This window comes from Dromiciops gliroides, chromosome 6, assembly GCF_019393635.1.
Source record: "Dromiciops gliroides isolate mDroGli1 chromosome 6, mDroGli1.pri, whole genome shotgun sequence".
NCBI classification, from domain to species: Eukaryota; Metazoa; Chordata; class Mammalia; order Microbiotheria; family Microbiotheriidae; genus Dromiciops; species Dromiciops gliroides.
Genome location: NC_057866.1, coordinates 172,344,115 through 172,361,835, shown reverse-complemented (window position 1 = coordinate 172,361,835; position 17,721 = coordinate 172,344,115).

Genomic DNA, 17,721 nt, shown 5'->3' with positions numbered 1-17,721 from the left:
ACTTGAAGTAATAAGTATATAAGCCTTTGGATAAAGAGTTGCCACTATAAAATCTCTAAATTGCCTAATCTCAGAGTTGGAAGGAAGCTCAAAGGGTATGCATATAGTCCAACCTACACCTGAACAAGATTCTTACCCATATTATAACTAACAAGTGGTGAACCAGCCCTTGTTTGAACACCTCTAATAGCAAGGGGTTGGGGGATGGGGGAGGGTAGCTCATTATTTCTTAAGACAGACAATTCTGCTATTGGAAACCTCTAATTCAGTGGTTCCACAACTTTCTCTGTTGAAGTTTTGCATTGGTATCTCAGTAATTTTTTTTTCACAATGCCCTTAGGCCAAAAGAAATACCTAATAATTTTATTTATTAAGCACTTGGGTTCAAACAATTTAATAAGTATTTATGTCCTAACAACTTAGTAGCCATTTTAATAATACACGTAATTAAAAATAAAAATATTTCTGTTTCATTCCTAAATAACTAAAATTATTTACTAATGGAATGTTATGCCTGTTTGGTACTGCCCCACTTCTCAAACCTTGGAATAAGATTAGGTACTACCATCCTCATTTCCTGTTCCACATTGATTTTCTTGCAGTACTTGCCTTTTATCACCGCAGCCTCAGAAAAACCAGTTTTCTAAAGATATGACATCTCAAATAAGAAAGTTCAAGAAACTACTGGGAGAGCTGAAAGTACAAACTATATATCTCCAAAAGCATATTACAAACATTTGAAAAGGTCATCCAAAATAATATAGGACTATCTCATGTTGAAATGTGAACTATTCCTAGTAGTTCTGTGGTATCCAACAGGTATCAAGTATTTTTGTGTTTTCCTCAAAATTTTTAAAATATCTGACTTAAATTGTTAGGGGGAAAAACCCTTCACTTAACACTACTATTCTTAGTATTTCCTTTTTAACTTTTAACAATTATTCCTGTTTCTTCTCTCTAGGGCCAAGGAGAATAAATCTAATCCCTGATCTACATTACAGCCTTAACCATTAGTTCAAGATCCTTTTTCTTTTTTCTTAAAAAAAAAATAACCCATAAGCAGGATAGAACCTTGGTTTAATTAATCTTTTCTTGATAATTATATCACTAAATTTTGTTGTTTTTTCAATAGTTTATAAGTCAAATATTCTATTCACCCTGACTGTGTTTTATAGAATATCTCAAATGTTTCTCTTATTTGAAGAACTAGCAGTTTTTGTTAATAATTACTTTCAGTTTTCCAGGATATGTTATAGAGGGTTGGAGTTGGAGCTCCCTTGCTTTTTGGAAGTTCCTATTCCATTTTCATCTTGGCTTACTCATAAATATGCATCATAAATTATTTTAGTTATCCTGTTTACTTGAAACTCATATTCATTAATCATTGATGGTCTTTTTTCATAGTTGCTTGCAAGAATATTTATTTGTAAATGAAGAAATTTTAATATGTTTTGTCTTTGAGTTGGAAGTATGGGTTTAAAAAAATTGGAGTATTTTGTAGATGAACTCAATCATTGCTATATTGTCTGTACTCAAAGGTTCTGGCAAGTACTTCCTCACCCTGCTCCACCACCCCCCTGCCCCTTCTTTCCTGAAATAGATAAAGAATATGCAAGTTTTTTTTTCCAGTTTTTTGTTTGGCATATTTTTTTTTCTAAAAGACCAATGACTTTAAATTTTCTCTATATCCTATCTTCAAGGTCAATCACTTTGCTTTGTTTGGAATTCATGTGTTATTTTATAGTCAATGCTTTCATTTCCCTTTTGTCTAATTGTCTTCCACTTTTGTACTTATATGTCTGTGTCATCTTTTGTCAGAACCTGAACAACCATTGATAGAACTCCCATCATGTTTTCTATTTATTCTACTCTGTTGCTTCTTAGATTACATGTTGATAGCTCTGATCTTCAACCTAATTTCATTCCTAATATCTGTATATATTTTAAAATTTCAAGTTATACTGCTTCCTTGAAACCCTCTGGCCTTCTTTGTTATTATTCTATGGTCTCTGAGGAATCATTCACTGGAAATTTGTGTATTACTTATCTTTATGGTATAATACTTCTTCATTGTCTCCTGGTCTCTCTTTGATTTTTACTCTTTATGTTTTTCCTGTTGGCCTTGTGTGTTTCTTTGTTACTATTTCTGGTTTTAAGATCAAATTACTTTTACATCTTTCATCCCTTCAACTTTTGGTTTCTAAGCTTTTCTCTTGTATTCTTAGTAGTTTATCCCTGGTTTCCCTTTTTGCTCCTTTGTTCTTCTCTTCTACTGCTTCAGAGATCCCCTTACTGGGCATTCTCAGACAAAGGTAGGGGAAAATAATTCACCTGAGACTCTAATCCCCTTCCTTTTGATTTTGGCAGTTCTTTACCGTCTAGCCAGCTCTGCACTCTCTCCTACACATCACCACCTACCAAAATAATTGCTCTATCTTTCTTTCGTGTTACTAGGTAGGATTAGAGTCTGCTTCCCTCTTATGGGGAATAGAGAGGTTTAGGTTAAATCATTGCAATAGAAGGCACCTGCTGAAATAACCCTAAAGCAAAAGGCTATGTGATTTATTGTACTTGCCAATTATGTAGCCAGAGTTGGTTATTACTGATGTTTAGTGGGAGCTTTAACTAGTTTGGCTTTCTTCAGTTTTTTCAGGAGTTTTAACCTTGGGGTGGGGTTTCTGGTCTTCTTATCTTATGGGTCAACACTAGTTATTCTATATTGGATACATAGGTTCATTATTCCAGGATCTTATTTGAAGTGATTTTTGGAAAACAAGGTATTACACCATGTTACTGATCATTTAGCTTGGGTTTTATAATGGAAAAAATATGAAAGATTTGGTGCAATGCAAGAAGGACTGACTTTGAAATCTAAGAACATTGATTCCAAACCCTATTCAGCTACTTAATACTTTTGTGACCTGGGCAAGTTCTTTATTTTACTTGGCCTCAGTTTCCTCATCTGTAAAATTATGAGGCTGGACAGGGTTGTCTCTAAAGCCTCTTCCAACTGTAAGCCAAGTAAAAAATATGCTAACCAACTAAAAATTCCATGTTGCCTCTACTCATTTTGGGTACATAGTGACATCAATGATTGCCTAACTCTTTGGAAAAAAAGCAAATCTTATAGAAAATTATCAGTAGAATATGATTGAGGTAAGATGAGTTTATTATTCACAAGATCACAGTGACATTTTTATCACTTTATATTATGGTTTCTTGTAGAGATAAATTATAGAGTACATTTTTCCATTTATGGGAAATTATGTAAATCAGTCTTCTTGATCTTCTTTCCAAGTAAATTCACCTCTTCTTTCACTGACCTTTGTGGCAGAGCCAAGATAGAAGAGTAATAGGAGCAATTCAGCTGAACTCCCTTATTATTCCTCCAAACAAATGTAGAAGATGCACCAGACTATCCCTGTGGGGAAACCCAGAGAAACGTTAGTGAGTCAGTCCTTTGTCACAACTAAGTAGGAATAGGGAGACAGGTAGGGTCTACTGATGCTGGAAACTGAATGTGGGGAGGAGGTTACAATGCAAGGAATACTCAGAATGAAGGGGAAGGTTGTGCAACAGAACAAGAGGAAGTACTAGACCCAGACTAAGCCACCTCCAAGACCTATTTCAGGACAACTACTTTGAGGGCAAGTGAGAACTTATAGCTTTGTTGCTCAGTACCCACTTCTAAGTGACAGATTCAGGACAGAGAGAGAAAGAGGTCTGTACTTTGGCCCTAGGGGGTGTTGCCAAGAAGGGAAAAAGTTCAGAATAAGGCCGTAGTATTTTGGATGAGACCCCAGGAATGGAACAGATTCTTGATTCTAGCATCTAGCCCACTTTGCAGAGGAACAAGCAGGGCAGGAATCCCAGTCCAAAGGAGATCCTGAAGTTTTCTCTCATGGAACCAAGACTTATAGGGTCTTAGTCTAGCAGCACTTCACTATTAATCTGACTGAAACCTAGGTCAGGAACTTACAGAGAACAGATCAGCAGGGTAAAAATGAGACTTTGCCCTATATCAGACAACTCTAGGAGCACTGAAAGCTTACAGTTTCTCAGGGTGTCCCTGAGATCATGGAATTATTATTCCTTATAACATGACAGAAAAAAGGGGAGGTAAAATTACAAGAGCTGATTAAGGAGGCTTAGTCCTAAGAGATTAGAGAGGGAGAGAAGATACATGAGATGATAAATAGATAGATACATTGATACATATATACACCACATAGATACATAGTTATGTTGTATGTGTGTGTATAAATATATATATATATATATGTGTGTGTGTGTGTGTTGGGTGTGTGTTACATATCTTTTGAGGTGACAGAATGGTAATCTATTGGGAATTCTAAATAAATTTTCAATGAACAAGTAGGGTATATAAATGTGATGAAATACTGTTGTGTTTTAAGGAATAAAAAATTACCTTTTCAGAGAAATCTGGGAAGATCTGTATGATCTGATGCTAAGTGAAGTGAATAGAACTAGAAGAAAAACCTGTGCAATGAATGTAATATGGTAAAGGAAAACAACTTTAGAATAATTACGAACCTTTATCAGTGTAATGATCAATCACGATGAGAGGATGGATTAATGATGAAGCATGGTACTGACCTCCTAATGGAGAGATGAAGGACTCAGTTTAGAATAAGACTTTTCTTAAATTATTATTGTACATGATCCATGTGGAAATTTGTTTTAAATGACTACATAAGTTTGTAATGGTAGTTGTTTGTTTTATGTATATCAAGTTGAGAGAGTTTGCTGTGAAAAGGTAAGAAAGCAGATTATTACTGCTGCTAGAGAAAAATATGTATGTGTGTATATATCTATACACACATATATACACACACACACATATATATGTGTATATATATATATATGTGTGTGTATATGTATGTATGTATGTATATATATATATAAAATTCATCTATCTTACAGGTCTTCCAGATAATTTCTAGGCCAACCTTGGCAGTCTCTTATACAGTGTATAGAAAGTAGCTTTGATGCATTTCAGACATTCCTGAAACAATGAATTTCTACCCAAGAAGTCTCAACTGGACTCAATGACTAAGAAACCCAAAGATAGGATGTATATGAAAAAAGTCTCCTATTTTTCTTTAAGGAAATGCAAACTGCATACATCATAGACTGTTATACTTGTAAAGTTGCTATCCGGAAGGTAGCTAAAATTCTAGCTAAACTGTCTAAAAATCTAATGAGTGGTCACCATAAATTATAAGCTTCAGCAAGAGTTTAGACTTTTAAGTATTTATTAAGGAGCATAATAATTTGGTGAGGAGAGAGAAAGAGGCAAAGATGCCTTCCTCTATCTTTCTAAGGGAGCCAGCATCTCTGCTCCAGCCAAGCCGAGGTCCCAGGTGAAAGAGAGAGACCCCTTGCTCTTTCCTCTCCCAGAAACCTCTAGGAAACTGGAAAAAGGGCCCTTCACACATACACACATACACACACACACACACACACACACACACACACACACACACACACACACACACCTCCAAGCTAATTGGCTGATAGCTTTGATTGACAGTACCCAAGAGCAAACATCAATTCCCAATGCAAAGGCCACATGGCTATGTCCTCAGGCCAGAGCTCACAAAATGTTCCTCCCAGCAGGGGGCATTATTCCAACTCCCACATAGTGAAAAAGAACTGGATTTAAAGTTTAGGATCTGGGTTAAAGCTGTGTCACTTGCTACTCATATAATAGTAGAATCAGCCAAGTCACTGAAATTTTCTGAACCTCAATTTCCTCTGAAAGGAGAATTGGATTAAGTCACCTCTAAGTTCCCTTCTAGCATTGATCCTGTACATACACATATACAATTATATGTGTGTGCATATATATTATATACATATACACACAGAGTGAGTAGGTATCTATCTTCTTCCTTTCATCTCTCCCTCTCTCATTCAAAAGAGCTGAATAGGATAAGGAATATTAAAAAGGATAAATTAATGTTGTCCTAAATCCAAGTCTCCAAGTGTAGTTTTTATTAAGCAAAGTTAGCTCTCTTTTTGGGTGTTTGGTGAACAAAGCAACCCTCTTATCCAGGGAAAATTACAAAACCTTTCTTTTTAAATAGTTAATGGAATTAACATTATTATGCTCCCTTTCTTTACTGTATCAATGTATTACATTTCTAAATAGTCAATACTTAAAACATTTCAAAAGGTCATTTATAATTAGAAGATGGTGGAGGGGCAGCTAGATGGCGCAGTGGATAGAGCACCGGCCCTGGACTCAGGAGTACCTGAGTTCAAATCCGACCTCAGACATTTAACATTTACTGGCTGTGTGACCCTGGGCAAGTCACTTAACCCCAATTGCCCAGCAAAAAAAAAAAAAAAAAAAAAAAAAGAAATGGTGGAGAAAAGGCAGTAAGCTCTCAGAACTCACAACACAATCACTCCAAAAAACCTCCAAACAATGCCATAGGACAATCCCTGGAGCAGCAGAACCCACAAAGGAATGGGCTGAGATCATTTTCCAGCTAAAGACAGTTTGGAAGGAGGGGCCTGCTGTGCCAGGGCAGCAGTGGAACCAAGCCCTGTTGTCATGATGACACAGATCCAGTCCTAGGCAGGCTTTGCCAGAGAAAGAGACCCTCAGAGCCTCTGAATTGGCTGCAGTGCCCAGTTTTCATCTGAACTAAGCTCACGGTTTGGTGAGAGAGCTGAGGCAGTTGGCCGAGGGGAGGGTGGGGGGGGGGAGAATTATAGGGGTCTCTGCGGATGCTGAGGCAGAACTTGGGTGTTTCAGCCCTTCTGGGGAACCAGGAGGTAGACTGAGTGGCAGTGGCCCAGGTGGGGGAGGGGTCCAGGCTCCTCAGAGCTAACAACCACTCACACAAAGTTTTGCTGCCTGGTTAATTAGCAAGTTGGTGTAGGATTATCTACAAACTGCAAAATAGGCCAGGTAAGTGAAGAACCTTCCCCTCCTTAATAATCTTACCACCTTATACCCCCTGAAGCTTGGGACAGTATATCCTAGAAGCAATGCCCACTTTAAGGAGTTAAAAGTCAAGTAAAAGATAGGCAAGATGAACAATCAGAGAAGAATGAGGCCATAGAAAGTTTCTTCAGTGACAAGGAAGATCAAGGTACACCCTCAAAAGATGATAGCAACCATCAGGGATCCTCATTCATAGCTTCCAAGAAAATAATACTTGGTCTCAGCCACAGAAGTGCCAAGAAGGAACTTTGAAGATAAAGTAAGAGAAGTAGATTGAAAAGTAAGAGGCATAGAGGAAAAATGGAAGGAGAAATGAGAGTGATGCAGGAGGATAATGAAAAAAAGTCAACAGCTTGAAAAGAAACTCTTTGTGGTGGCTAAGAATTACAATCAAAGGAATACCTATCAAATGGGGAATGACTAAGCATGCTGTGGTATATGATTGTAATGAGTATTGTTGTGGTATTAAGAAATGACAAGCATGATGATTTCAGAAAAAACCTGGAAAGACTTATATGAGCTGATGCATAGTGAAGTGAGCAGAAACTGGACAACACTGTGAATAGTGACAGCATTATTGTTCTATGAGCAATTGTGAAAGACTAACTACTTTCACCAATACAATCCAAGACAATCACAAAGGACTAATGGTGAAGCATACTATCCACATCCAGAGAAAGGAACTGATATTGAAGCATGCTATTCTGCCTCTTTTTTAGTCTATTTATGTAGAATAACTAATATTGTAATGTTTTACATAATTGCACATGTATAACCTATATCTGAATGCTTACCATCTCAGGGAGGGGAGAGGGTTTGTAGGGAGGGAATGAGAAAGGGATAGAATTTGGAACTCAAAACTTCAAATAAATAAATGAATGAATGAATGAACAAATGAGTGAATGAATTAATTATTTAATTAAGAAAAAAGAAAAGTATAATTAAAATCCTTTGAGTACAATATAAATTTTAAATAGAAAATATGGTAATTTAAAGTATATTTATTGAGCATATACTCTATACATTTCACTCTTTTAAATGTTGAGTGGAATGCAAAGAAATATGAGCTCTGACCCCAGATCCCAAGGAACATGCAATCTATTTGTTTACTTATATATATATGTATGTATGTATATATACACACATACATACACATATATTTTATATAATAAAATATGTAACATCTATTTATTGTTTATATATATACACATATATAATATGTATAGATACACACAAAAAATAAATAAGTATGATCATGATACAAAATATCTTAGAATCTTTTAAAGCTGAAAAGATCCTTGGATATAATCTACCTACTCATTCTATATGAGGAAACTGAAACTTCAAAAAATTGTGGTGGGATTGAACAAGACTGAAAAGGTAGGTTGAGTATGTGTTGTTAAGGTCCTTGAATGCCAAGGTATGCAATTAGTGGGAATTTTTAAAAAAGACATTATGAGTGGTTGGCAAACCAAATTGTAATGATCAAATTATCTTTTGAGAACCAATCAAACCACTTTTTCACTATCCAGTGATAATACTGCCATATGGTAGTGTTGAAAGAGCATTTAATTTGGAAGCAGGAGTCTTCAGTTTGAGTTATAATTCTGCCACTTACTTGCTGTGTGATCATGTACAAATTACTTACCCTTTTAAGCCTCAGTTTTCCTTGGTGTTAAATTGGGACAATAATGTCTGCCATGGCAAACAGGATCACACATAAGGAAAAACTTTGTCAGGACTATGTAAATATGAACAATTGTTATAAAAGTGGATGTGGCGGGGCATCTAGGTGTGCCGTGGATAAAGCATTGGCCCTGGATTCAGGAGCACCTGAGTTCAAATCCAGCCTCAGACACTTGACACTTACTAATTGGTGTGAGCCCTGGCCATGTCACTTACCCTTATTGCTCCACCAAAAAAAAAACAGTGGATTTGGAACAGAATATCCAGTTTGACTGTTTAATTTTTCCATTTTAACTGCAAAGTACTATATAAATGAGTTGGTATAAATGTTGTCTTGGTTATAATACATCTCTTAAAGGGGATGAATGTGTCTGACTGCCACTATGGTCTCTGAACATTAGCAATAACCTCTTTTATGAGATTTAGGAAGTTGTTAGGTTATTGAGTGTCATGCATAATGAAAGATGTGTATAAATAGCAGTTTCATTTTAATCCCCAAGGCCTTGGCACATAGAACCAAATAAGACAGTGGGAAGAATTCAGTCTTCAGGATAGAATCCTGTTGGCACTGTGACTTAATGGCAATACATTTTTAACTACTGTATGCTAATTAGCCATCACTGGTACTAAAATATAATGGAGTCTTACTGGAGGGGAAGCTATACAAAGTAACTGAGTAATACAAAAGATATGATCATTTTCTCAATAAAGATTCAGTTGCTTGAATAACTTGTTCCTTGTGGGTATGGTTTACACTGACATCTTTTCCATATGATATATTTATTTCTTTCATTGTTAAACTTTATGCTTTTCTGTAAGATGGAAATATACATTGCATTACTGACAGTATTACTTAGACATTTTTAACATTATCTATCTTGTATTGCCTTTTATTTATTTTTACTAAAATTTGACCAATTGCATTTTAAGATAATAATAGATTTTTTTATTGAAAGTTTTGTCTTCCAAATTCTATCCCTTCATACCTGTCTCCCTCCATTTTATATATAATGTATCTTAAATCTATTAAGTATATTTCATGCATATAAATGGAGAAAATATTGATTCCAATTCAGGCCAGGCTTTTTGGGCCCTAGACCATATTTGGGATTGTCATTATAATACTTAGATTGAATATATGCCTTCTCATTTTAGTAATAGGGCAATGTGACAAATATTATGCTGATTCGTATTACTGCACCCTTAGAAGGGAATGTTGGAAAACAGAGATGGCTTGGATGCCAATTTTATACACTCCTTTTGTTCCATCTTAAATCTTTTTTTCATATTTCCAAAAAATTATAAGTAAAAGGTATCAGCCTTATGTAAACACATGTCACTGTCAAGGATTTTTCTTTTCTTCTTGGAAATATCTATTATCCTTTTTTTAAATTTTATAAAACTACTACAAACTTCTATAAACAAAATTTTTCTATATTACAATAAGTAATCCTTTTTTCTATGAAACCATATTTCCCCCTCAAATGAAGATTCAATTGAATTTATTTTCTCTCAAAAATCAATCTTAAAATGATTTATTGAACTCAATCTCTAGCAACATACTATGACTCAGAAACATTCTAGCAGATATGTTCATGTAGGCATCTCATACTAAATAAGCACAAGACTGAACTCATTAATTTTGCCTCCAAACACACCCATCTTTTGAATATCTCTATTTCTGTTAAGTGTACTATTTTTCTTCCATTCATCAAATTTCACATCACTGGCATTCTTCACTCTTCCTCATCCCATCTATCCAATAAGTTCCCAAGTGTTTTTGATTCTAACATCACAACATCACTTATATACATCCTAATCCCTCTTTTTACTGACCACTATCCTAGTTCATGGTCTCATGGACCCTCTCAGTCTGTTGCAATAACACCTAATTGTTCTCCCTGAATCCAGGCCTCTCTTTTCCCCATATCTATCCTCAATTTTCTTACTAATGTGATTTAGACAGAGCCACAATGGCAGAAGGCCATATTGAATGATTTAGAAAATAAGATCAGTAAAGAAGAGTCAGGTAAGAAGGAGAACCAGAAGAGAGCAGAAGCATGAGAACACAGAAAATAAAAAAGTATCTAGGAAAAAATGGTAAAGTTGCCAACTCTACAGAGAGGTCAAGAAAGAAAAGAACTGAGAAAAGAACAAATTTTTTAGTAATGACAAGATTGGTAACAATGGACAGAATAATGTCAAGTGAGTGATAGGGTCAGAAATCAGAAAACAAGGGCTTGGGAGTGGGAGGTGGGAAATTGAAAGCAACCAAAGTAAAATGCTTTTTTACTAGGAATTGGTGAAAATGAGACATAGTATGAGTGAGTGACATAATTGTATATGTGAAAGTATGCATTTTCCTTTCCTCTATCTTAATCAAACATGATCTTGCTAAATGTGTAAAATATGTTCCTAAACTTTTTGCATCAATAGGAAAGTGGCTAACTATTAATATTTTCTTGGTCTTGGTAGATTTTTTTCTCTTAATAGTTTGTTATCCCCGCCTCTGTTGGAAACATTGAAACTATACCATAAATGTTTTCAAAATCGTGTTATCCCATGTAGAGATTTCTGTGTTCAATGAAAATCAATTATCAATCCCTTCAAGAGACTTTTTCCTGATTGCCTCAGTTACTTTCTTCTCTCTCTTCCTTCTCTCCTCCATCAAATCACAATTTTGTATATATTTAGTAGAAATTTGCCTGTGAACATATGGTATTCCAACAATAGAAGCTAAGCAATTTGAGGCAGAAGTTATTATTTATTTTAATATTCCTAGTACCTATCACCGTATCTGGTGCATAACAAAAAGTCACTAAATGGCTATAGATTTTATTAATTTTTTTCCCAGATGAGAGGGTTCCTAGGTTCCTTGTATCAAATAACTGCAGAATTGATTTACATATGCTCAACTTCTTCAGCAGAAGGTGAATCTCTGCATGGATTTCTGTTCTTTAATCCATTTTCTATTTTTCTTCACCAATGACTTGTTTAAATATGTTAGATAAAAGTTGATTTAACTGCATGCTATTTATAATTATTATTCTTTCTTTTAATTTTATATTTGCTTTGATTTCTGATCTATTAAGTAAGTGATTTGGCTGTATACAGATAGATAGGAGTTTTATACATTTATCAAGGCAAATGAAATAAATAGAAGAAAACTGAAACTTGAAAATTGTATTCACATCATAATTGTCTGAAAACATACATAAAATAGAAAAAGGGAGAATAAATAAAATGTGTGAATTTTACACAACTAGAGAATCAAGAATTTAAGAAATCTAAACCGCAATCCTATTTTAAAGATGTTATCATGGGTTAGTTAGGTGGCACAGTGGATAATGCAGCAGCCCTGGACCCAGAAGGCCCCAAGCTCAATCTGGGCCCAGAACTAAGACACCCATCCTGTCTACCCCATGAAGCAACAAAACATAACTACTTATACAGATATCATCCCTTCATATTCAGTTCAGACCTGTGTCCTCTGTGAATTCCTTACTGAGATAGGTTTTATGAGTTTGAAGTATTATCTTCCCATGTAGGAATATAAACAGTTTGATCTTTTAATATCCCTCATGAAGTCTTTTTTCTGTTTATCATTTTATGCTTCTCCAGGGTCTTGTATTTGAAAGTCAAATTTTCTATTCAGTTCAGGTCTTTTCATAACAAATTCCTGAAAGTCTTCTTTCTCATTGAAATTCCAATTTTTACTCTGAATTATGATGGTTAGTTTTGCTGGGTACATGATTTTTGGCTGTAGTCTCAGTTCCTTTGCCCTCTGGAATATCATATTCCATGCCCTCTTGTCCTTTAGTGTAGAAGCTGCTAGATCTTGCTTTATCCTTATTGAAGCTCCACAGTATTTTAATTTATTTTTCTAGCTGCTTGCAATATTTTCTCCTTGACCTGTGAGTACTGGAATTTGGCTTTAATATTCCTGGAGGTTTTCCTTTTAGGATCTCTTTCAGGAGGTGATCAATGGATTCTTTTGATTTCTACTTTAGCTTCTGCTTATGGATTATCAGGACAATTTTCCCTCACAATCTCTTGGAGGATGGTGTCTAAGCTCTTGTCTTTAAAATAGGGTTGATGTATAGGAGAATATACTGGGGGAGAGGGAAGGGGAGAGATGGTCTGGGGAGAGGTTGTTCACATGAAGGAAACAAGAAAAAAGCTTATGGAGGGGAGGGGAAGAGGGGGAAGGAATTGGGGAGTGAGTGAACCTTAATATCATCAGAATTGACTCAAAGAAGGATTAACATACATACTCAAGTGGGTATAGTAATATATTTTTGCCCTGAGGGAGGGGAGGGAGATAAGGGGGTGGGAGGGGAAGCAGGAAGGCGATTGGGGGAGAGAGCAGTATAAAGCAAAACCTTTAAGAGGAAGGTAAAGATGTTCTGCATAACTGCACAAGTATGACATATTGAATTGCTTGATTTCATAGGGAGGGTTGAGGAGGGAGGAGGAAGAAAATTTGAACACGGAATTAGCTCAAAGACCTTAAATTCATCAGAGTTGGGCTCATGGAGAGGATAACATTCACATCAGTTGGGAGAAGTAATCTATTTAACTCTACAGGAGAAAGTATAAGGGGAAGAAGATAAAGAAGGAAGGGTTGAAAAAAAAGGGAGTGCAAAGTAGGGGAGGGGACCGGTCAGAAGTAAAACACTTTTGAGGAAGAATAGGTTAAAAGAAGATAGAAAATAGAGTAAATATCATGGGAAAGTAATAGGATGGAGAGAAATAGTTATGAAGATTGAATATAATGGCAAAATGTATGGTACCTACTTTGCTGGGCTAATATGAAGAAAATTCTTTGTCAAGTTTAAGGTAGTTTATTTAGTTTATGATAAACAGGATACTATCAGAAAAACCTGGAAAGACCTACATGAACTGAAGCAGATGAAATATACTGTATACAAAATAACAGCAATAGTTTTAAGATGATCTGCTGGGAAGCATGTGGTTATTTTCAGCAAGGCAATGATCCAATATAACCCTGAAGGAATTATGAAAATGGCAACCCATCTACAGAGAAAGAAGTGATAGTATCTGAAAATAGATGGAAACACATTTTTAATTTTTTTTCTTCCTCTTTGACAATTCCTCAATCTGAAGATTTGTGTTTTTTTTTTAAATATTTTCTCTCACAACCTAGCTAATGTGGGAATGTTTTCCATGATTACTCATGTATAACTTATTTTAAAATGCTTGAGTTTTAGTGGGGGGTGGGGGTGGGAATGGAGGAGGAATAGAAGTTGAAACACAAATTTTTTTAAATTGATGTTTAAAATTTGTTTTTACATATATTTTGAAAATAAAATTTTATTCAACAAAAAAAGAAATCTAAAAATATCCAAAATAGACATTTTTAAAATCAAAGGAGATATAGTTAAAATAGAAAAAAAAACTAGAAAATTTTAAACAAAATAAAATGCTATTTTAAAAGAAACTTTAAAAGAAACAAGCAACACCAAATGAAAAATAGACCAATATAATTGATTTAATTTGATGCAAAATTGCTCTTCTAATATGATATACAAAAATATTAATTCCAAATAAGTTTGAATTTATACCAAGTATCCAAATAAGTCCCATATTAGGAAATTAACATAATTAATACATATTATAATCAACCATGGAAACCAAATGATACATCAATTTTGGCAGAAAAAAAATCAAAATATGGCTCTCATAAAAGCAAAGGCCTGTTAGTGCTTTTTTAAAAAATATGATATTAAATGTATATCTAAATACAATAGGTAGCATTATTTGCTATGAAGAAATACTAGAATCAATGCCATACCTTCAGTAAAGATTACCATTTACCTATAGTTACTTGACATGGTTCTAGAAATGACTGTGATAGAAATAATATGAGAACAATATTTAAGGGCAAATATATTAGCAAAGAGAAGACAGAGTTATGTTTTCCTTAAAAGACTGTAAAGAAACTAATTGAGAAAATGCCTACAGTCAGTTGGTATGTATTTCATATCAGAAAAAAAATTAAGCCAATATTTATAAACCTAACAAATAAACAAAATCTAAGAAGAAATGATACGGAAACATAATCCAAATGATGAAAAGATACTTTAAAAAATCTGACACCTAATCAAAGAAGAGAAATTAAAGATTCATATAAATAAAATGTTAAAGAATTATTGATAGAAAGAAAGGAAGAATTAAACTTGAAGTCAATAGGATGTTAGATTTAGATCCAGGAAGACTGGAAATTGAAATATGACACTAACTAGCTGTTTGACTATGGATACATCCCTTAATCCCTCTCAGACTCAATTTTCTCACCTATTAAATGGGGATAATGGGGCAGCTAGGTGGTGCAGTGGATAGAGCACTGGCCCTGGAGTTAAGAGGACCTGAGTTCAAATCCGGCCTCAGACACTTAACACTTAACTAGCTGTGTGACCCTGGGCAAGTCACTTAACCCCAATTGCCTCACTAAAAATAAATAAATAAATAAATAAATAAATGGGGATAATAATAGCACAGAACTCACAGGATTGTTATGAGCAATCAATGGGATAACACATGTAATTTACAAAATTGAACGTATTATATAAGAGTAAATACCTTGAATATTGTTCATTATTATCCACATTAATGTAATAAAAATGTTGCTACATCCTAAATTAATTTATAAATACAGTTTTATACCACTCACAACTACCAACTGGCTACTTAGAAAAAGATAGCAAAACTTATTTGGACGAACAAGTCTAGAATCTCAAGGAAAAATAAATAATAAAATTGAATAATAAAGGATAGATACCACTTTTATAACTCAAACTATATTATAAAACAAAAATCCATTTCATCATTTATTACTGGTTATATGTAGAAAAAATATATCAGTGGAATTAGCTAAACGATAAAAATTCGGTATTAATTCTATTAAAGATAGTTCAAGAATATAAATTATTTGGAGGTGTGTTTTTTAAATTGTTGGGCTAAACTGGTGTCACTAAAGTTATTATTTGTTGCTAATATATTAATGACCAGTATATAATAATATCTATTGTGCCCATTTTGGCAGTTAGCATTTATTATTGATTAATATTAAACATTAATAAAGTATTGACCATATAGCATTAACACAAGCAGAAAACCCCTGTGCCATGTTGTCATCATGGCATAAAATCCTACCCTGTCCAAAGAAGAGAGAGCTCACTAACCTACAGAGGGTCCAGGAAGCCAAGAACACCAAGAAGCCCATGACCCTTGTGTGGTTTCAGCTTTTATCCAATTTGGATAGAGGTATGTCATCTAGCATCATTCGATTTCATTGGTTGACATGACTTGAGGGTGGTCCATATTAAAATGAGCTGTATGATGACATCATGATATAATGACCTAATGGGAGGGACCCTCAGGCAAAGGGAGAAGTCCAGTCTTTAGGTGTGGTATAATCCCACCACTTGAATTTAGCTAGACAAAAGAATAAATTTCTATTCCTTGGGCTCTCCCTGAACAGGATTAAAATTTCCTCCTAAGAATTTAACCCTCTGAAGTGGGGGGAGGGAGAGGGAGAGGGAGAGAAAATTGAAAATGGGTCTGGAGGGGTTTCCCAAAATTTGTTATTAATAATTGTTTTCTCACAGAGGCCTCTTATTTTGATATGAAATACTAGGAAACTATAAAGCCATAAATTGGCCCAATTATTCTGCAAAGCAACATGGGATTTTGTGGGGGAGAAAAGTAACTGAAATGTTCATATGCTTGGAGACAATACCAGTAGTGCTGAGAATATATCTCCAGGAAGTCCAAAACTGAAAGACACATATATACCAAGATGTTCGGAAAAACAATTTTGTGGTAGCAAATAAATTGGGGGAAAAAAGTGTCCATTAACTGGGTAATAGCTATACAACTTGTGTTTTATCAGTGTAATGAGACATTAATATGGAGAAAGATACTGATCATAAGGAATTCAGAACATGTGAAGATGTGGATGAACTTCAGCAGATTTAAATAAATAATCAGAGCCCAGGAAACCCATGTATTTGATAGCTGCAAGGAAAATGAAAACACAAAATGTAATTTTAATGACCGATGTTAGATCTAGTGAAGATATGAAGAATTGCATCTCTTTCCACCATTGGAGAGATGGGCCAGTATAGATATGAATTATTGTATATATGATTTGTTTTGCTTATCTTTTGTTTGTTTTCTTGTTACAAAGGTAGATTCCTGGAGAATTGGCTATTTTTAGTAAAGACTAAGTTTTAAAAACTAAATTGACCAAAGGAACTATTTAAAAATCATAAGAAATTATTTCATGCACATAGAGGGTCTAAAAACTATGAATCTTGCTGCCTTTTCTCACCAGTGTTCTATTTGTTCAATTCATTCATTCATTCATTCATTCATTCATTCATTTATGTATTCATTTCTTTATTTGCTTATTCACTTATTTATTGTTTATTGTTGGTTTGTTTTGCTTGCTTGTTTATTTATTTATCGTCATCTGGCCACTGCTATTAGAGAAGTAGCAAGAGATTTTATAGGATTAAGGGCAAATTTGCAATTTTTGTTGTTTTATAAGTTGACATAGTAAAGTATTTTTTCTAACCTACTGATGGTTAGTATCTGCTTGCCTTGGTAGGTTCATTCTAAAGAATTATAACACAAATACACCCCTCACACATAGATAGATAGATAGATAGATAGATTTTATATATATATATATATATATATATAAAATTTAAGTTCATTTAAAATTTCTTATGGAATGTGGTAAGGTATTGGTCAATCACACTGTTTTTCAGATTTTCTGTCACTTCCATTAAAATTGTTTATTCTATGTAATTTAGTTTTGAGTAAATCAAACACATGTCAGCTCAGTGTTTGTGTTGTTGTTGTTTGTTGTTGTTTTTCTGTTTACTGTCGAGGACTCAATGTTTAGATTGGATCTTGTGTTTTGGCAGCATCCTCTAACACTCTTTGAATCTATAGAAGTGTTGAGTGTACCGTGGTATATTGAGGCACAAAGTTTTCCCCCTGCATTTCGTAGTTTTTTGTTTATT